General features: G+C 44.7%; 1 protein-coding gene and 1 long non-coding RNA gene across 4 annotated transcripts in view; one reads left to right on the top strand and one right to left on the bottom strand.

Annotated features, from left to right (window-relative positions):
- Positions 1-16,261, bottom strand: part of ACO1 (aconitase 1) — a 56,776-nt gene extending 40,515 nt beyond the window's left edge. The window contains exons 1-2 of one of the 2 annotated variants that reach the window (XM_082694554.1): positions 16,074-16,235; positions 731-907 (exon numbers count right to left, since the gene is read on the bottom strand). The gene's annotated coding sequence lies outside the window, so the exon portion shown is untranslated. Of the gene's footprint in view, positions 1-730; positions 908-16,073 lie in introns of both variants that reach the window. The other variant, XM_082694553.1, reaches the window with a different exon arrangement.
- LOC309846014 overlaps positions 15,188-23,914 on the top strand; it is a 187,237-nt gene continuing 178,510 nt past the window's right edge. Inside the window, exons 1-2 of one of the 2 annotated variants that reach the window (XR_014301679.1) lie at positions 15,188-15,520; positions 16,815-16,934. This is a non-coding gene — a long non-coding RNA (uncharacterized lncRNA). Of the gene's footprint in view, positions 15,521-16,378; positions 16,483-16,814; positions 16,935-23,914 lie in introns of those variants that run through there. The other variant, XR_014301680.1, reaches the window with a different exon arrangement.

The raw sequence follows: 23,914 nt of genomic DNA, 5'->3' as shown, positions 1-23,914 counted from the left end.
AAAACAGGCCCCCAGGAAGAAAGTGGGGTCAGTGGATTTATAAGTCGTAGACCTAGGAAGATCATACAGATGACTTTCTCTCCAGTGAAATGCAAATTTCTGGCAGGGGGTAAAAGAATGCTTAAAATCCTTCAAAAGTAAAAGTTGAAAATGTACCACTTAAGGCACTTTCACATATCACAATCTCCTGGAGCTTTTGTGAGCTAGTTCTCTAAGCATTGACTGAGCCTTCCATGGGGTTCCAAACTGCAGAGAACTGACTGTCAGCTACACTTTGGGAAAGTAACTTAGGGCTAAGTTTTTAACAATCTGCCCTGGGTGACTGAGTTTATTCCGAGAGGCAGAGGAGTAAGGGCAAATAAATTTTACTGATACAAATATCGAACATACAATTCCTTACTCAGATTCAACATAAGAAATGTGAGCTAAGACTCACATCAAGTAATGTAAGTGGAATAGAAAAAATTGCAGAATAATATGTACACTAGAATCTAACTTAAGTTAACAACGCAAGACTATTAGTATATATTCATCCATATACACACATACCATCGTATATGTAAATGAATACAAAAAGAAAGATCTAGAATAAAGTTAACATTGATTATCCCTAGATAGAAGAAAGAATACATGGTTTAAAGGGCAGGGCGGGGCGGGGTGGGGAGGACTTTTAACTTCTGAACAGAATCCAGGCTCTATTTTCTGCAAGCATGTTTTCTTTGTCACTTACTTTTAAAAAGCTGGGTGAGGGGGGGCACCTGGGTGGCTCAGTGGGTTAAGCCTCTATCTTCTGCTCAGGTCGTGGTCCCACCGTCCTGGGATCGAACCCCGCATCAGGCTCTCTGCTCAGCAGGGAGCTGCTTTCCTTCCTCTCTCTCTGCCTGCTGCCTCTCTGCCTACTTGGGATCTCTGTCTGTCAAATAAATAAATAAAATCTTTTTAAAAAAATTAAAAAATGATGAGAATTTACTTAAAAGTAAACCCATTCTGCTCCCCAAATGCTGTCCTTTGTCACCACTGATGCAGTGCACCGGTTCTGAAAAGAATCTGTGAATGCTTCACATCTAACTTTAGACGGACTTCTTGCATACTTCCTATGGGTCGAACGTTATCAATCCAGGTGGGAAAACTTCCTACTCACCACCCTCCCCAGCCCCATCTCCACTTCCTCCTTCCCCCAACAATCCCAGCAGGAGACCAAACCTGCTGCAGTTATCAAAAATATTACAGTAATTAATAGATGATCATTGCAGAAACATTAGAAAGTGCAGATAAACAAAAAGAAGTAAATAAAAGTCACCATAGGAGTTTGGAGTTTCACCTAACATGACTTTTTTTAAAAAAAAGATTTTATTTATTTATTTGATAGAGATATAGTGAGAAAGGGAATACAAGCAGAAAGAGTGGGAGAGGGAGAAGCAGGCTCCCCACAGAGCAGGGAACCTATGCGGAGCTCGACTCCAGGACCCTGGGATCATGACCTGAACCGAAGGCAGATGCTTAACGACTAAGCCACCCAGGCGCCCCCTAACATGACTTTTAAATGGATTTGGATCTCTTTAAAGAATGGATTAGATCTCAGGTTCTTTTGTAAATTGCTTTTTTTTTTCCCACTCAGCAATACATCTTTATCAGACCAGCATGTGATAGTTTATATCACTTTTAAATACACTATAAAAATCTATCATCCAGATATACAACAATTTACTTAAATCTCTTATCATTAAAATACGTAGTTTGTTTCCAAGTATTAACATTCAAACAATGCTGCAACCTTTGTACACTCTTCTTTGAGTAGGTCCTCAACCCATTTCCTCCATATAAATTCCCAGCTTTTGGTTCCTAGAAGTAGGGCAGCTGGGAGAAAGGATTTGCATGTCTGGATTCTGTTCAACATCACCACGTGGCCTGGGAAAAACTGTTCCCACTCAGGACCCTTCTCTGAGGCAGCGAATGCAAGTGCCTCAACCAGGTAATGTAATTCTTTCTTACTTTGGACAAATTGAGAGATTAAAAAGCTAATCTTGGGCATTTCTTTAATTGCTAGTGAGTGAAGGTGGATACTTTTTCATCTGTCCCGTCACCATGTGAATTTCTTCTTTTGTGAACTGTTTGCAGGACAGGCCAAACTGAGATGGCCTCTGGTGACCAAATGTTCTCATCTCTGTGGGGGACTTGACTGAGCTATTAATGTGGCTAAGACACGGCTCTGTAACCCTGTGAAGGCAAGAACGGAGCCCAAAACTCTGATGGGGCCCTAAAATCTTTAGACAGTTTGACTCCACGCTGGGGTACGTCATGAACCTAGCTGGTTAGAGCAAGGTAGGTGGCCCCTTTACCTTAAATCATGGGCGAAATCCCCATTTGGTTCAGCGAGCTTTGCTATCTGTTAGGCAGACTTAACTTCCAAGCCCAGACAACAATCCCGCAGATGGGTTTTGATGTGGAAAACAAAGGCAGAAGAAAGATTATTAAATTCCCTTACTAATTCCAGCCCATTGACAAGTTTTTGAAACAGGCAGAGTGACATTCTTCTAGGGACTCAGCTCCCTTGATGTCGAATTGTTTGCTAAGGGCAGAAGGCAATCTTAGCCCAAGCCCCAAGATCCTGTCGGTCTACTTTAACATAAAAAAATTCCTTTGGGAACTTCCTTTATCTCTCCCCCCTCCCTCCCATATAGATGTTAGAAATCACCCTCCAAGCATAAGACCCACTGGTATACATCTGAAAGGTCCCATGACTGTGATTTTACTGAACAATATTAAATGACCCTTCCCAACAATAGATAAGCCCCCTCAGAATCCTGAGAACCTTGTCTCCAAAATACCTGGGAGGACTACACTATCCCTACCCCCTCCCAACCTGGAGGTATATAATGGGCCATGCAGCTTTTTCTGCCCATGGGTCCTGTCCCTGTCAGCCTCCAACCCTAACGTCTTTCCTACATGAGGTTTTGTGTGGGAGATTGAGGCTGGGGTCTGGGCAGCGCACTGCTAAACGGTCACTCTTGCTAGAAGCACATCTCGGACCACGCACCCAGCTGGCAGGGAATGCCGCACCACAGGGCTATCCCGCACAGCCAGATTTGTGGAAATGCATGGAAAAAGGCAACTTTGGCTAAATGCCAGTGACAGATACAGTAAGATTTAGCTCTTCGAGCCACTTTCCAGCCATTGGAGTATATAAATCCAAGATTTAGCTGCTTCTGTTATCAGAGTTGAATCCTCTCCGGTTATCTTATGATAGAGAAAGAGGCACAGATATGAATGGGCCCCACAACCAACTGCAGGATTTCCGTGGACCAGTAGGAAGGAGCCAAGGAGAGTCATCTCCTGCCAGTGGTAGGGCGTGGAGGACAGAGGTTTTGTTTATTTTGGGGAGGGGTGGGGAGTATGCATATTGGATTCCAGGAGAGCTTGTATAGTTTGAAAGAGTTTGCAGGTGATTAGTCGAGAATGGTCTAAAGTGCAGACAATACATCCTCCGAATTGTTTATTTATTTAGGATATCTAAAGACACACAAGAGTGGATTTTTAAAATCTATGCTAACAACATAAAGAGGTTTCTATTTCATGTGGTTGCCCATTTCTCTTCTCACTTTTCCTAAATATACCCATCCTGAATTTTCATGGCTTCCAATTGTTAAAGTTAAGGTCACTGCATCTCTGAAGTTCACTTCAGGTCACTATAAAGATTAGCTATGCTTCATTTCTTTTCTATTTAAAGAGAAATTAATGGGTCCTACTTCCCAAACTGACTGTTGTGTATCTAAACATCATGCTACTTATAAACAACTTTTTGTCAAAAGTGAGATTCCAAGGATGTCTATGTAAGCATAAATAAGACTGAGGTCAGAAGCATGCAGGCCAGCAAACCACCATGGCTTGTCAGCTGGATTTTTTCCACATAGTGAACTAGAAAGATTAGTTCTTTGCTTTATTTGATGTAGTTGCATCTGGAAAACGGGAATAACTAAATATCTCTGGATCTTCCCAGAGACCAGGTCACCTCTTTGATCCTGCTAGCTGTTCGTGGATGAAATTAAACACACACACAGAGTAAGCGCATAAATTGGACACTTGTAACTGAAAGAAGTTTGAATGAGGAGCCCTAAGAACAATCGTCTATTTGGGGAGAGAATAAAAAAAGAAAAAGAGGAGCATGGAAGCAGGGTCTTGCAGAAAGGAATGGCTTTATAAAAATGTAACCAAATCCATGAACACATATCTCTTGAGCACTAATTATATGCGAGGTGCATTCGCGAGGTGCATTCTACAGTGTGAACATGAACAAGACTCTGCCTTCTGTATTAGAAAGTTTTGCTATGACACAATGACTTGTCTTATTTTTGTTAAATTTTTAAACTATCAGTCTGTTTTCACTCCACATATATTCCTGGATTTTTAAAAAGAGCTGTTAACAGTGGTGAAATGACTGAGCCCCATTTCGAATGAGCCACACAATCTTTCTGTGCCTCAGTTTCCCAATCTGTAACATAACATAACAATGATCCTAAAAAGTCCCTCCTAAGGCAAAAAATTCCATGATTCATTCATTCATGTATTCAACATGTATTTATATTAACCCTCTAATATGTGCCAGAAACTGTTTAAGACACTGAGGATATACCCAGGAGCAGAAGTGACAAAGTCCCTGCCCTGGTAGTGCTTCCATGAGAAGGGAGGGAAGTAGGGGTAGGAGAAAGACCACACAGCTAAATAAAGACACAAACAGAAGGTCAGAGCGTGACCAGCTCTGTGGATAAGCAGGATGAAGGAAGTAAGGTATGTTGCCGCGAAGGATACTGGGAGATGAAAGGAGGATCTCACTGGTACACAACCACTTGAGCAGAGCCTTGAAGAAAGTGAGGGGACAAGCTACTGACTATTTGGAGGAGGGGTGAGATCATGTGCAAAGGCCCTGAGGTGGGTCTGAGGAAGGCACGTAGGCCTGGAGAGGGTGAGTGAGGGCAGAAGAGGAGGAGACAAGGTGGGGAGGCTGCAGAATTGGCCACACTAGGAACTGTGACTAAAGACCAACTATAATGCACTGTCCTAGCTTTACACTTGGTTTAAATTATAGATTCCCAATGTCAGAATTTGTTAAAGTTTGATGTGAAATTAAGTCATAGCATGAAAATACTAGATGGCATTTAAAAAGTAGCTACTTCCTGAAATCTAACCCTTCAGTTTCCTTAAACTTCATTATTAAGTAACTCTGGAAATTTTTAATGATGTGTCATAAAAATGATCATGACTCACTTGGCAGATGTATACAGCCACTGCCAAAGGCAACAGTGAGGATTTGGGGGACCATGGCCATGGTCACTGCGCTGTCTGATCCAACAGCCCCTGTCTCATTAAGACTCCCAGTTCTAGGCTTGCTGATTCCCAAAGGAGAAAGACTTTGCCGACACATCCTTTAAGCTCATTTTATATTAACTACAGTAGCACAAACTCGAAAGAACAGAAATAGTTTTAATTTCTGAAATCACTGCAGGCTAATACAAGCAGTTTCACAAAAAGTTTTGTGAGCTTCAGAATTTATAATTCCTAAGCTGCACTGGGAAGAAAAAGTCATTGTGAGGTCATAAACCATTTGGCCAGAAAGGAAGGAAGAAGCGGGGCAAGCTCCCCCCCGCCCCTCCGCCGCCACAGTCATCCTGACCCAGGCCTCCGCTTCTGACCTCATCCTGTCCTCATTAAGGTCAGTCCTCAGCCCCTTCTCGGAATGTGGGTCCCCTACTCTGCAGCAACCCACAGCAATCAGTGGGGCTTCAAAAATGACACCTGCAGACAACCCATAAATGACATTTGCAGAATCACATTCTATTGGATCTAACTTCTGAGAGCAGGATGAGTGGGATAGGGGCAGACAACTGTACTTTTAAAAGCATTATGGAGCAGGTCTAGTTGATATCCATTCTTTAAGAAAGCTGCCTGATTTTCTCAAGCTTCTGAACTAATTTTGTAGATGCTTGGTAATGAACTTTTCTAACCCAAATTTTAGGAAATAGAAACAGTGTCACTGCAAAAGGCAAGGTGTCAGGCTGCTAGGGTCTCATGGGGAAGCATTTATCCCCACAAATTTACCCCATATCTGAGGTCATCTAACCCCACCCACCTTGGAACTGGTTGGACCAGAGAAGGATGACTCACGCTAGTAGAGTTCCCAGAAGCTTGAGGTATAAACCCATTATTTGCTGATTTTCCAGAAGAAAGGCAACTGCTGGGAGGACCCAATGCTCCTGTTTTGGGACCATCACGTTAGCAGTACAGCGATGTGGTCAGGAGCTGGAAATCCAAAGCTAGATGGCAGGCTTGTCGAGAGGCAGAACTAGAACTCAAAATCCAGTGCATCAGACCCTAGAGCCCGCCTGTCAGGCAGCTCTGCCCTAGTTCCATTGGTGGTCCACACAGCGACATGGCATCTGTATGCAATTGCCACTTCACTGCCTCAAAGATGTGACAAGCAATAAAATAGCATTAGACACACCTGGCGTCTGAACCTCTCTGGGTTGTCTTAGAGAAAGGATGCAAGTTCATTCACACACAGGACTTTTACAAACCGCTGGGATAAAGGGATACTAGTCCCCATTGCTTCAGTCACATATAGACTGGTGAGGCATTAATGACAGCTACAGTAGGGGTGAATGGTGATAAAGAAGCCTCTAGGGAGAGCAGCGTGGGATGGGGGGGGTTGGCACAGGAAGGCCTTCAGGGATAGGCAACACCAGCCACGAGCCTCCCAGAACTACACAGAAGGAGGCTGAAAGAATATTCTGGGCAGAGAAAATAGGACTTGCGAAGGCACGCAAGTGTGACCTCATGGAAGTCAGAAAGTCCCAGGTGGAGGGACTTTGGAGAGACTCCATGAGAGCTCGCTCTCTCTCACAGAGACAGAGCTAAGAGAGGAGTGAAAAGTGAAGGGCAGGGTCTACATCACAAAAAGGCTCAGATTTATCCTGAAGACAGGAGGCACCATGAGAGGATTTGAGGCTGAACTTCCGGAGACCTGATTTTATTTTCTGAGATCACTTGGGAGTCACAGGGACTACCTCAGGGAAAGGATGCTGACTGGTGTTGGGGAGGCAGGTTACCATGATATTACTGTCACTAAGTCAGAAGATAAGGTCAGAGGCAAGTGATCTCAGCGAGAGTAAAGCAAGCAGGATGGACTAAAGAAGAGAGATGAGGAAGAAGTCCAGGACAGTTCCCATGTGACTCATCTGGGCAAACTGGCAGAGCCAATTAACAAGACTGGAGCCAAGATACTGGTTTTAGTGGTGGCGGCTTTGGGATGAAGACATCTGGCAGGTGGCTGCCTACGTGGGTCTGGAGCTCAGGAGCTCTGGGCTGGGACAAAAGTTCGGGAGAATGGAAGCAGCATATAGGCACTGTGCCATAAGTTCTCCATCCGTCTGTGAGCCCTGCAGCTGGGGACACGTGCTGGCTGCCTGGGGGTGCCAGGCACCTCCGCTACGTTGTCTCACGTGGTCTGTTAGGGACCCTGTGAGAACGGCATCACCATCCCGTTTTACAAGCAGGAAGACTGAGGACTAGAGGGGTTAAGTAATTTGCCAAGGCTGGGAAGCCTTGGTAAGTTGCTAAGCTGTGGGTCAAACCAGGCCCTGTGATGCCGGGCTGACTCTCGCGCCGTGTAGCCTCAAGTCAGCGGCACAAGTGATGGAACTTATGGTCACACCTCATACGAAAACCCAAGTTAATCAAATGGATTTAAAAAATGAAATCTCATATTAAAACAATCTTCATACTCCAAGGGACATGTGTCAAGACTAGAAAGTCCATCTTTATTTCCCCTAAAATATCCTTGACTTTGGCAAAATTGGCATGATAGGTAACTTTGAAAGGATGAGCTGATGTCAGTAATACAGACAACACCAGCATTTAAGATGCAACTGATGGGGCACCTGGGTGGCTCAGTCGGTTAAGCATCCGACTCTTAATCTCAGCCCAGATCTTGATCTCCGGGTCGCGGGTTCAAGCCCTGCACTGGATTCAATGCTGCATGTGGAGGTTACTTAAAAAAAAAAAAAAAAAATGCAACTGATTACTTCACTGAGCAAATAAAGCTTTTATGAAACCTTTAAAATCAATCCTGAGACTCGTCCTTCTGCCACCACTATTACAGAACTGACTTTCTGTATGCCTCTCCTAGCATAGCTCTTGCACCTAAGAGACCATCAGCAATGGTATATTCACCTCTCCTCTTCTCAAACCAAAATTCAAACCTGGTGATCATGTAGGAGGATACCCTTAGGCTGACAAAACCTCTTCATGAACTATACTACAGTGTACATATTTTGCTTTGTAATTTTACAATAATGGTTATAAAAGAGGGTACCTGACTGCCTCAGTAGGTTAAGCCTCTACCTTCGGCTCAGGTCATGATCCCAGGGTCCTGGGATGGAGCCCCGCATCTGCATCTGGCTCTCTGCTCTGCAGGGAGCCTGCTTCTCCCCCAGTGCCCTCCCGCCTGCTTCTCTGCCTACTTCTGGTCTCTCTCTCTCTCTGTTAAATAAATAAGTAATCTTAAAAAAAAATAATGGTTATAAAAGGATGATGAGGCAAAGGAGTAACTAAGTCCTCCATACACATCTGTTTGAGCAAGAGCCTAGGCAAGTCACACTATCCAAAGATGGGCCTGCTCAGAGGTCTTCTTAAGCCAAGAAAAGACAATGAGACAGAACCACACCAGCACTTAGCCATAGCAGCCTTGCTAATTCATCAGAAAGTGGATTCATTCTTATGGCAAAAGACTAAGGCAGAACATGAGGGATCTGAGAAATGACTGCTTCAAAAAGTACCAGATCACTTCGGTAGTTCTGTGGCATTAAGGGATACATAACTTACCTCAGCAACCTGGTCTGTCTCCCAAAGACATACAATATTGAAAAAGACAGTTTCCTATCTTTGCACATTTGCAACACCTAATCCCAAAGCCCTCAGGTTTCCAATCCAAGCCTAAAATCACACACTCCTTCTTTTTGCCTTCCGCAAGATTCACTCCATCTCCCTAAACCCAGGTTTGCATCCTTGCAGATTTAAGGTAACCATACCTGCCCCGGGCTGCTCTGCCCGGCTCCCGAGGGCTGCTCTGATAGTTATACGTGGCGACAGTGCAACACAGTGTGCACGGGGAACTCTATACCTGTGAGCTACCAGCATCCATGAGATTGGTATCAACTTACTTCATGTGGCCTGTGGGTCCGACGTGTAGCCTATTTCTGTTACTGAAGATTTAAATCTACGTTTTAAAACACAATGGATATTCTAAAATACAGTCAGAGTCACTCTTACCTAGCTGGGGTAAAAAAAGCATTCTAGAAAAGCAGAGAAGAGCTATAGGTTCCAAATATATATGTGAAAAACTGACAAGTGACAGTTAAGTGACATAAAGAAAAATTATTTTCCTCAAAAAAAGTTGCCTTTCTATATTGGCTCAAATTGAAAATTCTTTTCCTTATAATTCTTTAAAGTCTTTTAAAATCCTTGTAGGTGAGGGGCATCTGGGTGGCTCAGTTGGTTAGGACTCCGACTCTTGATTTCGGTTCAGGTTACGGTCTTGGGGTCTTGGGTCAGAGCCCCACATTGGACTCTATGCTCAGTGTGGAGTGTGCTTATCCCCCTCCCTCTGCTCTCCCCCCTCTCTAATAAATAAATAAATCTTTAGAAAAATAAAATAAAATCCTTGCAGGTGAGATCAAATGTTTTCGGTCCCAGGCTGTATCTAAACATTTTCCTTTTAGTGTGATGTGTTTCTTTTATAATCGAAAATTTTCTTCAGTGAATGTAATCAAGTCAAATTAATTAAGCACATATTTCTGAGCACCTTCTCTGCATTAAGCACTGCGAAGTACCACTGGAGAGGGAGGTCAGGAAAATACTCCTTGTTTCATAAGAACAGTACAGTCTAACAGTGCTTATCCAAGATAAGCACACAAATAACTACGATATGCTACATAAGGGTCATAAAGAAGGTCCAGGAAAGAGACCGCTATAGCCTGGAGAACTGAGAAAGGCTTCACAGAGCACTGGGAGAAGGAATGAGAGCAGACTGATTTAGACTCGTAGGCAGAGAGAAGAATGAATGCAAACACAGGGAAGCAGGAAACACAGCAAGGGCTCAAGGGCTGCGCAGTTGTTCATTTGGGCTGACATTAGGGTAGAATATGAAGAATTTTCCTACAGCATCAGTGCATGCTTTTTAAAAAAGACACAATAAATAATAAGTTTTTGTTAATTTATACAGTTGACGGTAAGATGCTAACTCCTGAAAGAGGGAAGAAAAGAAGTGAATTTGGGGAAAGGTATAGGTGGACCAAGACTGGCCAAATGTTCACAATTGTTGAAGCGGAGTTTATACTCTCTACTTCTTTCTATATCTGAAAAAATTTTCCATTAAAAATAGCTTAAAGGTGCGCCTGGGTGGTTCAGTGGTTTAAAGCCTCTGCCTTTGGCTCAGGGTCCTGGGATCGAACCCTGAATCCGGATCTCTGCTTGGCAGGGAGACGGCTTCCCCGCCCCGCCCCCCCCCCCCCCCCCCCGCCTGCTTCTCTGCCTACTTGTGATCTCTGTCTGTCAAATAAATAAATACAATCTGTTAAAAAAAAATGCAGCTAGCATTTATAAAAAACAAAACAAAACAAAACCTTTAAAAAAATAAAAATAGCTTAAATAGGGGGTGCTTGGGTGGCTGAATTGGTTAAATGTCTGACTTTTGATATCTTCATCTCAAGGTCCCGAGTTCAATTTCCATATTGGACTCCACATTGGGCATGCAGCCTACTTGAAAAAAGAAAAGAAACAAAGGCCATTTATTCTAGGAAGATGGTCAGCTGATAGCTTCTCAGGTAATGGTACTAATCCTATGCACTTTCTAACCTCTGGGTCACGGGGAGAAAGAGGGAGGAGCTGAGGATGGAGCCAACTCCACAGGGAAGTGGACAAGCACAGCCTGACTGAGGTCTGTCCGTGGGCCCGTTTTTGGTTCCCCATGCCTCTTGCTCCATACTTTTTCTCTATTTCCCACTGGAGAAAGGGAGTAGGCAGGCATCTGCTATGAGACAACTCAGGAGAAAATGAAGGCAACTGTGCTGTCCCCAAGATACAAGTAACTGGGTGGTTATTTTTGGTCCTATCAATTTTAATAGCTGTTTGAATTTACTACTTCTATTAAATTTAATACTTGTTTAATACATGCTAGAAAATACTGATTAGGAAAGTGAAGAAAATTTAAAAAGCAACTTCACCCCACCAGCAAGAGAAAACCGCGGAGCCTTTGGCATATCATTTGCCTTTGTGGATGTGTGTGCAGCCCACATACACATGCATGTGCTTTCTCTCCTCATGAAAACAGGACCACAGGAAACTATTCTTGGGTAACCTGGTTTGAATTCTAAAAACTATACTTCATGACAGGTTCATGAAAAAACATTTTACAACAGTAATCTAAAGGATGTATAATAGTCCATAAAAAAACACTCATCTGTTACTTGTAATCTTGGACAGGGGGTTAAGTCAACTACTAACATGTTTTGATTTGAGAGGCCTCTCTTCCAATATTATTTTGAATTAATATATATATTAATATATATAGTAATAATATATATTTATATATATATATAGTGGTATATATACTAATTCAGAATTGTGATGTGACAGTTAAAATAATTTGTTTTATTAGGGGAGAAGGGGTGGTAGTAATATTCTTACCATAGAAATAATCCTATTTTCTTTCAAAAATTATCGGTTGTTGGGATTTTAGTTTTTTGTTTTATTTTTAGGTTATAAAAGCAATACTTAAATGTTGCAGGGTAGGCAAACACACCGTATTACAAAGAGTAGTAAGTGAAGAGTTCCTGTCTTTCTTCTACCCCATTTCACTGCCCAGAACTGGCTACTGGTAACAGCTTGGTATGCCTGTCTTCTAAACATTCCTAAGACTCTTTTAAATGCATGGAACAATAATCGCACAGCCACATATCTTAGGTTCATATATAGACAAATATGCACGTAGAGATGTGTATACAAACACACAATGTAATCCACAGTGTATATAATATAAACACATGTAATGATGATTTTCCCTTCTGTCTTTAACACTTTTGGCCCTCTCCCAGGAATCAGAATACCTGTTAGAGACACTACTGATTTTTGCCTAAGAACACCCAAAATTCCACATGCTGGTTTAGACTGCAGGTCTACTAGTCCCAGCATAATGTCGGAGCTGGCTCCTAAGAGAGAGGCAGTTGGGAATAAACATGGGACACACCATGGCTGTGTCCTCAAAATGGGAACATACTTGGCCTTGATTTAAACAACCTACTATGGATTCTTTTTCAATCCACTCCAAATCCTTTGCAGTTGGCTCTTCCAGCTGTGTGTCCTCGAGCACAAAATCTGTTGTATTCATGGATAAAGTCCTAAAGAATGTCCCTTTCCATGAAATCATCTCCTCAAAGCATGGCTCCCATTCTGACATTCTAAGATGGGTCTGCAAACTATGGCCCAGCCTCTGTTTTTATAAATAAAATTTTATTGAAACCCAGCTGTGCCTATTCATTTGCATATTGTCTGTGGTTGTTTTCACACAACAACAACAGAGCTGAAAAGGTGCAAGGACAGTAAGAGACTGTAGAGTCCACAAAGCCTAAAGAAAAGTCTGTTGATTCATCTTCTAGGCTATGATAGAAAACAGACTGTTTGTTCCCTATGAAGAGTTCTGGAGGAACTGAATCACATACCCCATATTCAGTGTCTTTGTCCAGGCGAAAGAATTTATTTTATTATTATAATAATTTTAAAGATCTTGTTTATTTAAGGGAGAGAGAGAGAGCACAAGCGGGAAGGTGGGGGAGGCAGGAGAAGGAGTAGCAGGCTCCCTGCTGACACAGGGCTCTATCCTCCGGCCTTGAGACCAAGACTTGAGCGAAAGTCAGACACCTAACTGTTAAAGAGTTTCTTTTTTTAAAAATACAGGTGACCCTTGAACAATAAGGATTTGAACTACATGGATCCAATGATCCACAAAGTACAGTAAAGTAAATGTATTTTCCTTATTATTTTCTTCACATTTTATTTTCTCTAGCTTTACTATAAGAATGCAGCATATCATACACATACATACAAACTGTGTTGTAATTGTTTGTATCATTGGGAAGGCTTCCGATCAGCAGTAGGCTATTAGTAGTGAAGTTTTCGGGGAATCAAAAGTTATACCTGGATCTTCTACTGCGCAGCGAGTCAGTACCCCGACCTGTCTGCTATGTTGTTCAAGGGTCAACCGTACAAACACATGAAAAGTACGCGGGCTGTCACGGCAGCACTGGTGTGCCAGGAAACCTCTAACCACTTGCTCTCTGTGGTGCGGGAGCCCTGATTCCACCATCTGCTGATTTTTATGGTGTGGATATTCCCATAATGGCTAACTTAAAGCTAAAAAAATGTGATGCCCTTGAACATGGAGCTGGGAAGAGATGCACACAAATGCCAATGTAAACCACTGGCCCCTTGGTTATCAGTGGCCCAACCACCCACTTTAAAGATGTAGACACTGAGGCCCAGAGAGAGTGTCTTGCTCTCAAGGCTGCCCAAGGCTGCCCCAGTGACTGGAACCGACTAGAGCTCATTTCCCAGTATAGGGTCTGGCTGCCCCCCAGGGAGTCACCTCCTCCGTAAAAGGAAGAAAGAGAAAAAAAAGCATATGGTAGTAAGTGTTGGTTTTATCGGTATCGTCACGGCTTGGGACTCTGGCTTTTTCAGCATGTGCTTCAGATCACACAACTGGTAGCAGCAGTGTTCTTCCCGCAGGACCAGGTTTCATGCAAACACTCAACAGTGGACTGGCTCCATTAACCAGCAGTTACCTAAGCTACCAGACCGTAACTCCAGAAAGACCGGGACTGCATCTGTTTGTGCTCACTACCCCGAAGTGTCCAGTACCCGACTGGGCCCTTGATAAAGCAGGCAGTCACGAAACAAGTGCAGAAGGGATAAGAGACCCCTACCATCAAAGTGGAGTTTTACTCCAAGAACACAGCCAGGGCACAGGGATCCCATTCCCTTCTCCCACCTGGGGCCAGGGCAACAACAGATGCAATCCACTTATGTGCTTTAACATTTCTCAACTATCAGCTTTAACATTTCTCAACATTTCTCAGTATCCAAGCTGCTTCATCAGAGCAGGAGAGGCTCTGTGGATGGCGGAGCAAAAGGGAGGAGAGTCGGGGAATCATTTTCTTTTGGTGTACACATGTATGTTAATTTCTATCTGCAACTTGTTTTCACAGAGCATGAAGCCAAGGAAAGAAACCAGTGAGGGATCCCACCCACCACACACCAGGGTGTCGGACACGGCTTTCTGGAAGGGGCTGAGGCAGGGCTGGTCCAGGTGGTACACCTCTAAAAGTGGAAAGTGGAAGAGCACCAAGATTGGGGAATCCTGATACTACTTCAATAAGCTCTTAGGCTACACAAGTACAAACAGCACTGACCATGGAGAAAAGGAAGGCAATGCTCTTTTGGAAATGACTTTTTGACTACTTGGTAACTTCACACCAACCCCTACACACTTGGCATGGGCTCCCCGTGGCCACTTCTCTGAACCCACAGGTCCTTTCTGCCATATCACTGCTGCAATCGGGGCACACAGACAGGCCAACTCTATGGGCACAGTAACAACCAAAGCCATCTGTGAGCCTTGCTGAGTTTTCAGGAGGCTATTGGGGCTCATCAAGTCTTATGTGGGAACCTAGTACTTAGCTTCCAAAGTGAGATCAAGCTTGGTCCCACATTCCAGAGGTTAACATTGTCCATGCATGGGGTGGTGCGTGTTTCCATTTAGAGCAAGCAACCCAAGCAAGAGAGAGGACAAATGACTTAAGCCTCCAAAGCATTTCCTACCCCAGTGGTTCTCAAAGCGTGGAGCTGGTATCCACAAGATCATTATTTGAAAGATCACCACTTTCATTATAACACCAAGATGCAATTTGTCCTTTTCACCATCATGTGCTCAGGAGTATACAGCAGAGTTTTCCAGAAGCAACATGATGGGATATTGCAAGACTGAATGAAGAAGCAGATATTAGAATCCAGGTGCCTTCTAATAAACCTGACATCAAAGATATGCATAAAAATATAAAACAATGCCACTCTTCTCAGTAACATTCTGTTTTGGAAAATACGGATATTTATAATAGGTCCACTATTTAAAAAAATGGATTATTAAGTACGGTAAATTTTGTTTTATATATATGGTAAATATAAAACACACAACCCACATAAACAATAGCTCTTTGGTACAGGAATTTTCATGAGTGTAAAGGAGTTTTTGAGCGCCCCAAAAGTTTAAGCACCGCTGTCCTAGAGGCTGTGTCTCCCCGCCCCCAAGCCTGTGAGGAGGGTTATGTGTGTTGCAAGAAAGATGTTCCATTCTGATGTCTGGCTCAATTAAGAATGGCAGCCCATGCTCCTTCCGGGATCTCTTGAATCTATGAAGGTAGGCTCTGTGCCCAACCCTTCCACCTCACCCCATTTGCCCCTTATCATTTGGTGTGGATTCCCCGACCTGCGGGCTCAGTGAGGATTTCCCTATTCCGTAAGCCCGGGCGCGGTGGGAACTCCTTAGTGAGGCCCGCACACCCTGCTGGGGTTAGGACACCCCAGCGAGGCCCGCACACCCTCCTCCGGGTTAGGATTCGCCAGTTCGGCCGGCCTGCAGAGCCTGGGTGAGGACTCCCCCTGAGGCCCGTACAACCTCGGCGAGGACTCTCCAGCGGCATGCACAGTCCAGGCGAGGAGGGACGAGGAAAGCCATTTCCAGTGCCTGAATCCTGTGGCCCGAGCGGAGAGGTCGATTCCCCGGAGCTAGTCCCCTCCCCGATTCTCCCCTGGGCCTTCCCGGCTTCTCTCCAGCCCCGGGCCGCTCTGCGCACGTCAGTCCCTCTCGGGGAGGGAGCCTCGGGCGCCGCGGAAGAGGCTCGCGCCGACTGCCCCGGGGACAGGGCGGCGGGCGCTCCCGCCCCGGGACATCCGTCGGGCCGGGCGGGTACTCACCGCTGAATGCACAGCCGGGATCTGACGGGCGGGCAGGCTCCAAGTGCAGAGCGCGCTCCCCTGCGCTGCGCTGTTCCAGAGGCCGCCGCCTCCGCGCCCCTCCCCCTGCGTCCCCCGGGGCCACCGGCGGGTGGGCGGAGCAGGGGCGGAGCGGGGGGCGCCGGGCTCGGGCGCACCCGGGCCACAGCCGGAGGGGCGGGGCGGAGTCTGTCCCGGCTGCCCCGCCCCTCCCGGCTCTGGCGACCTCGCCCTCGGCGGCTAGGGGCGGTGGCTAAGGGCTCGGCTGCAGGAAGCGGGCTGCCTCGTGCTCGGCTGGGGCCACCCCTGCGGGCCCGCAGACTGGGACGCGGGTGGCTTTCGCTCACCCTGAGGTATAGGGTGCGACTGTCCGGTTCCCGCTAGGAGGTGAGCCGAAGGGGTGGGGAAGAAATGCAGTCATTTTCTTTTTGTGCTTTTTTTTATAAAAACGACTTGGCGGTCAAGGTGAAGACTTTATTCTTTGGCTGCCCTGGTACTTGTAGTCAAGTTACCCCTCTTCCCACCGACTCGCCCCCTTTCACCTTCTCGTGTCCACCCCCTACGCCTACTCCCTCCTGAATTCCTTGCAAAACGTACCAGATGGGCGTCAGAATCACGCTAACATCATAGGACTTCAACGTTTCCATGGTTATGAATGCAGAGTTTCTAGTGTTAAAATTTTTTTTTTTTTAAACGTGTGACAACACTTTATAACGCAGGCTGTTCGCTGGTCGGATATCAGAGAAATGGCTGAGAGTTGACACTGAGTGCGCCTTCGTCCCACGATCGCTTTTTATCAATCGATAGGTTGGTTGGGGTTGCCGCCTTCTTCGGCAAATGTTAAGTACAAAGAAGTGATTAGACCTTTAGGTCGAAAGTGGCGAGGTTTTCCTGCCAACTTATATGGAAGATTACTGTACTTTTCTGTTTTGAGCATCTGAATAAACAGCCTGTAGGACGAATAGCAAATAGCTAATACTAACGCTAACACTGCTACCAGTTAATTACCACTCTGCTCCTCTGTGCAGAGTCCTATGGTTGGATCTTTACGTGTCTTACTTAATTCAACTCCATCTGTCCTGTGAAGTGAAGAGTATTACTCCATTTTGCAGATACAGAATGCCCCATAGCTGGGATTCAGTCTTCATGCCTGTCTTCCAAGCTACAGCTATCCCCTAATTGCATCTAATTTTTTTTTAAGGATTTTATGCATTTATCTGACGGAGAGAGAGAGAGGGAACACGAGCAGGGGGAGTGGGAGAGGGAGAAGCAGGCTTCCTGCTGAGCAGGGAGCCCCATGTGGGGCTCAATCCCAAGAAGACCTTGGGATCATGATCTGAGCGGAAGGCAGGCGCCGGACCAATGAGCCAGCCAGGTGCTCTGCATCTAATTTTTAAATATAAAGGGTTATATTTAACTTTGAAAGATGAGATATTTACTGTATTCCCAATATGGAAGAAGACTTTCTTCCCACATGCTTCCTAAATTCACATTCACCCGTTCTTCTTATGAACATTCATTGAACAAACTTTCCTGAGTGTCTACCATATGCCAGAGTTCCACCACAAACTCTGAAAAATAATAATAGAGTTCCCTTGGAAGTTAGGGTGATAATGTTCAATGATAGCAGACATCTAATATGATAACATAATTCTTAACAGAAAATGATAAAATCAAAACTCTAAAGGAAATTGGAATTTATTCATAAAACACTGGCCCAAACCATGAAGAAAATCCAGATATCTCTTATTACTTTTTAAGAGTCAGTATTCCACCACTTCAATTTTATGAAAGGCCTATATTCCTACCTTTTTTCGCTAACTGAAAGAAATCTGAAAAGAATTTTACAAAAAAGACAAAAGTGAAAATAGCATTCAATGTTTTTTTTTTAATTAATTAATTACTTGTTTATTTGACACAGAGAGAGAGAGAGAGATCACAAGTAGGCAGAGAGGCAGGCAGAGAGAGGGGGAAGCAGGCTCCCTACTGAGCAGGGAGCCTGATGTGGGGCTTGATTCCGGGACCCTGGGATCATGACCTCAGCCGAAGGAAGAGGCTTTACCCACTGAACCACTCAGGTGCCCCCAATGTTTGTTTTGCAGCAAGCTGTTATATGGGGGGAGTGGCCCCGCCAAGCTCCTTCTCCTAGAACTACACTCAGTCAGCAACCCAACATCAAGCCACCATAACTTTGGACCGTGTCTGTGAGCATCTGTGCTTTATCTTGATTGATTTTGTGCATCCCTTAGCAAGATGTACCCTAAGGTACCAGAAAAGCTTAAAAGAAGTTATTTTTTTAAGTCTCAGAATGCTCAAAAAATTTTCCACAGAAGTTAATGGTGATTGCTTCTTTGCTTTCTGCCGTTTCTGTTTCCTAGAACGCTCCACTTTAGGAGAGAGGGAGAAACCTGTAGTACCCACATCACGCGGCTCCATTGCTCTCAGAAAAGTCACCAGTGACATGCAGATTGCAAATCCACTTGGCCTGTCTTTTGTTCTTGTCCTCACTGACTGCTCCGTGTTATTTGACACTGGTGACTAGTCTTTCCTTGAAATTTTAACCTCCTTTTGGCTTCAGAGCCCTTGGCTCTGGTGATCACTGCATCTGTCTTCGATCCCTCTTTTGTAGGCTCCTTCATGGCACTTTTTCGCCTCTCCTTTTACACGTGACTCCACATGCTGGTGAGTTTTTCTTAATTTATTTTCTCTCCACGCAAACTCAGTGCAATGTCTAGCGGAAGCCTGTCAGATCTCTGTCACTGTTCTTACCCAGCTTCAGATCTCCACATGCTTTATTTCCAGCTATTTGTGGGGTAGCACCACCCAGATATTCCAAAGGCACCTGCCATTCTTCGCGTCTAAAATGGGAATTTAGATATTATATGTTTATAAAAAAATAAAAATAAATAAAAATTTAAAATGGGAATTTAGTGTCTTCTCTAACCCTCAGTCTGTCCTCTCCTTCCCATCGAGTGTCTTCCTCATTCTGAATCTCACTTCTTGAACTTGGATCTCATGGTGCATTAAGAAAGCTAAGCATTGATGAGGTTTAGAACCATGTTACTAGACTGATACAGGGTCTGCCTGATAAATATTTCTGTTGTGGCACAAAAGACTGCAAGTGGCTGAGAGTATATAGACTTTATGGACCTTCTGCGAAGAAGTCATCCAGGTATGGAGCTGCTCAGGGACCGAAGATGACTCCCGGGGCTAGTGCAGAAGGGACTTCAGTTGAGGCCACTGCACTGTTCTAGCAGTCTCACCTGCCAGAAGTTTCTGCTGCTATAAGAACCATGAAGATGTGGTCAGAGACCTGTTAGGTTCTGAGAAGTGCCCTGTTGTACTCCACACTGACTTCAGTTGCTTGTGTAAACTGGTCTTCCTCAGTTTATAGAAAGGTCCTAAAAACTGTACCCAACTAACTTAGTATCACACTTTTGAATTTATAATGCACTTTGACACATATCATTTAATAAAAAGGAAATGGTGTCAGAGAAAGGCAGTCGGAGAGCACATCTCTCATATCTCCTGGTGCATTGAAAACATACATTCACATGCCACTCTCTTGCAGATTGAGTTTGAGAGTCTGACCATCTTTTGAGAAACACCAGTGCTGGTGAAAGACCCCTCTCTTAGAAAGACCCCTCCCTGGGCGCGCGCTGACCACCCACAGGCGCCTGCGTAACAATAAAGAACGTCTTGCTGATTGCATCCAGTGGCAGTGTTGGATTCTTGGGTAAGGGGATCCGCGGGTCTTTCAGTGGTTCCCAGACTGTTACTTGGGATCACGAGAGGGCACTTATTAAGTATAGTGCCTCCTTGCGACACCTGGGTGGCTCAGCCGGTTAAGCCTCTGACCCTGGATTTCAGCTCAGGCTGATGAAATTGATCTCAGGGTGGTGAAATTAAGCCCCGTGTGAGACACTATCCTGGGCCTGGAGCCTACTTAAGAGTCTCTCTCTCTCTCTTTCTCATGTCTCTTTCTGCCCCTCCCCACCCCCCAAAAGAAAAGAACACCGCCTCCTATGTCTCCCACCACCTAAAATGCTGATTCATCAGGTCAGGGGTGGGATCGGTGCTCAGTGTTGGAGGAATCTAAACCCTGCAGGTGATTCTACTTTAGCATGTCCACAGATTGGCACCAGGGAGCAGCTGTCTGAAATATATGCCCATGAGGGTGAGACCATGTCACTTTCTTCCTGCCCCCTTTATTACACTTTGTTCCATGTTCTCTAGCATGGCACACAGCAGAAACATTGTTTGGTAATGCATAAAGTATAAGGTGGTTCTTCCTGAAATTCTTATTTGAGGGAACTCTAGAATACCTGTGTTCATCACTAAATGTATATCTTCCTCATACTTGAGGAAGTTTGAAATGAAATGTTTTCCATTCCTTTAAAATATGCTCTATTCAGGGGCACCTGGGTGGCTCAGGGCATCTGCCTTCTGCTCAGGCCTGGGATTGAGCCCCCCCCCCCCCCCCCCCCCGTTGATCAAGCCTTGCATCAGGCTCCTATTCTTTTTTTTTTTTTTTTTTTAAAGATTTTATTTATTTGACAGAGATCACAAGTAGGCAGAGAGGCAGGCAGAGAGAGAGGAGGAAACAGGCTCCTTGCTGAGCAGAGAGCCCAATGCGGGGCTCAATCCCAGGACCCTGGGATCATGACCTGAGCCGAAGGCAGAGGCTTTAACCCACTGAGCCACCCAGGCGCCCCCAGGCTCCCTATTCTATAGGGAGCCTGCTTCTCCCTCTCCCACTCTCCCTGCTTGTGTTCCCTCTCTTGCTGTCTCTCTCTCTGTTAAATAAGTAAATAAAATCTTAAAAAAAAAAAAAAGCTCTATTCATAGTAAAGAAAGGTAGTGATTAGCCTTATCTTGGCCCCCCACAAATACCCAACTGCCACCCCCTTCCACAACTGTCATATACTTAGTTTTTGTGCTCCCTTTTTTTTTTTTTTAAGATTTTTATTTACCCATTTGATAGACAGAGATCACAAGTAGGCAGAGAGGCAGGCAGAGAGAGAGGGGGAAGCAGGCTCCCCGCTGAGCAGAGAGCCCGATGCGGGACTCGATCTCAGGACCCCGAGATCATGACCTGAGCCGAAGGCAGCGGCTTAACCCACTGAGCCACCCAGGCGCCCCAGAGCCTGTGCTTTTAACCTCTATGCAACAAAGTATAATTTTATTTAAGTGAAATCATTGGATGATCTGAGGTTATAAATTATCCTTCACAGAAAAGAAGAGGAACTTGAGTGTTCTAGGAGGGAACTTTGTTCCAACACCATTTAATCCAGAATTCCTTATTCATTTATTTTCAGGACTTCTTCTCCCTGATTATAGTCCAAAGATCCCTGATACAGCCCTATAACTTAGGTGCACACAGGTAAAAATGCTCCTCATCCTGGGGAATGGAGATGTTGGAAGTCAGGACTAGTAACATCATTATTCTGAGACAGCTGCTACTGACTTATTTCATTTTTTTTCCAAGAAAATTATTTGCTAACTTTGACAAATGAGAGTTAGAAAAATAGCAAATGTCACTAATTGGACTCATTTCATTTCCAGTTTATGAGGAGACTGTTTTCGTATATTAGGGTAACCACTTTTCAAAAATCTTACTACAGCCTCTATGCTATGTTCTCCTCATTCTCTTGTCCTTCATTCTGGGTATTTCTTTCTGCCTGTCTTGCAGTTACTCTAAAAGCACTGGATTCCCCAAACTCACTTTTCCTAAGCTACAAGGCAGACTCCCTGTATGCATAGCAACACCTGGGCCCTCTACACCTTGTCCCCACAGGCAACTGATGTGACATTATTTTCATGCTACTTGCTGTGTGTGAGTAATAAAGTACTTTATCTCTGGCCCAAGAATCTTGTGTCTTCTGCCAACATCCACGAAAACAGTAACAGGCTAAATTATTAGCATGTATAGGGGAAAATCTTAGTTTCTGACAGTTTCGGTGACAGGATAGGATACTGGCAGAGATATGCCTTTCTGGAAGACCCTATGGACTGTGTTAGTGGGCAAGAGAAGATTCTCCAGGATCTAGGAGCAAATGGTTTTACTCAAATCATGAACAAGGTGCAAAGTCTGACCCTGTTAATGTACATCTAGAGGATAAGTGATAAAAAGCAGGATTGAAAGAATTTACCCAGCGGCACCTGGGTGGCTCAGTGGGTTAAAGCCTCTGCCTTTGGCTCAGATCATGATCTCAGAGTCTTGGGATCCAGCCCTGCATCAGGCTGTCTGCTCAGCAGGGAGCCTGCTTCCCAAGCCCCCTGCCAGCCTCTCTGCCTACTTGTGATCTCTGTCTGTCAAATGAATAAATAAAAATCTTGAAAAAAAAACCAAACACCCAATTTACCCAAATGATGTTTTAATTGTGCTCTCTCTCCTCAAGAGTAGGAAGAGAAAGGAATGTTATATGACAGTGGGGCAGTCAAAAGTGGCTGTAGCTGCTGAGTCAGGGGATCCCCAAAGTTTAGATAAATGATGTCAGCAGTATGGGGATGGAAACTTAAGTGGATCTGAAACGGGCGTTGGTTTGGATGAGCCCAGGCTGCTGGCAGCCGCTTGAACCTGGAGGTTGGTAAGAAGCCTTGCTTACTGGCGAGGGATTGCTCTGTTCCTTGCACTTCCTGATTCCTCCCTTCTCCCATACCCCCAACTTTAGCTGCTTTAAGGAGAAAGCTAAGTGTGCTTGAGGAACTTCAAGGACCGAGAAACTTAAATATTTTTAGTTTTGTTGTATACAAGTGCCCAGGCTGGAATCCTCCCCCGTTAGTGGAGGGGGTTGGGGTGCTAGGTGCCAGGGTAGTTGCAGGCACCCAGGACTCAGGAGAAAGCTGCAAGAATATGTGCAAGAATATGGTGGAGCCTGGCTTAAAGAGACAAAGGATTAAAAAAAAAAAAAGAAAAAGAAAAAGAAAAAAGCCATCCTCCAAAGCTTACCTTCCTCCTTCTCGGTCCTCCCACCTTCTAGACTTCCAACAGCTGTAACCCTTTATATGCCTATTAGACTCATTGGTCCATTGGTCCATGTTCCATGGGCTGGTGGTTCTTAACCAGTGATTTAGTCCTCACTTCCAACTCTGTGGCGTTTGACAATGTCTAGAGATACCTTGGGTTGTCACAATTGGAGGAGGAAGGGTGTGTTCTACTGGCATGTAGTGGGTAGAAGCAAGGACATGCTGCTAAACATCTTAGAGTGCACAGAGAGCACCCCAAACAAATAATTATCCAGCCCCAAATGTTAGTAATGCCAAGGATGGGATCCTTGCTGGGGAGGGCGTGGGGGGGGGCATCCAAAAATCAACTGATGGGGTTTGGGTAACATTTTCTGTGAAGTAGGAAAATTCAAGTGATCTGGTAGGGAGGGCTTTTTGGACTGATTCAATGTACTACTGTCTGTTACTGCCAAGTGTATAATTGATATTTACATTCTAGGTGCTTGTTTTATGTGAATACTTGTGTGAAGTCCAGAAAGGATTCTTTCATTCAAGGCTGGTGGCATATAGAGAGGGAATCTCTGTCCTCTTAGTGGTGGTCTAGCAAAAAAAGAATATAAAATCTGAGAAGAAATGGAAATCACGGCTTTAGTTAACGATTTCAAAAGTCAAAGAGGCAATTCCCTAGTACAACATCGCCACCTGCTGTTCCAGGCTCCAAGTGCTCTTTTATAAAAACTGGGCTTGCGGGAGGGGAGGTGGGAGGTTGGAGGTTGGGGAGGGTGTATGGCTACTGACCTGTTTCAGGAAAGCCTGACCCATAAAGACGTGTGACTTTGCAAAATGTCCCCATTTGGGCTTGAGTTAGATA

The sequence above is a fragment of the Mustela nivalis genome, assembly GCF_964662115.1.
Source record: "Mustela nivalis genome assembly, chromosome: 13".
Taxonomy (NCBI): domain Eukaryota; kingdom Metazoa; phylum Chordata; class Mammalia; order Carnivora; family Mustelidae; genus Mustela; species Mustela nivalis.
This window is presented reverse-complemented; position numbering and strand designations above follow the sequence as displayed.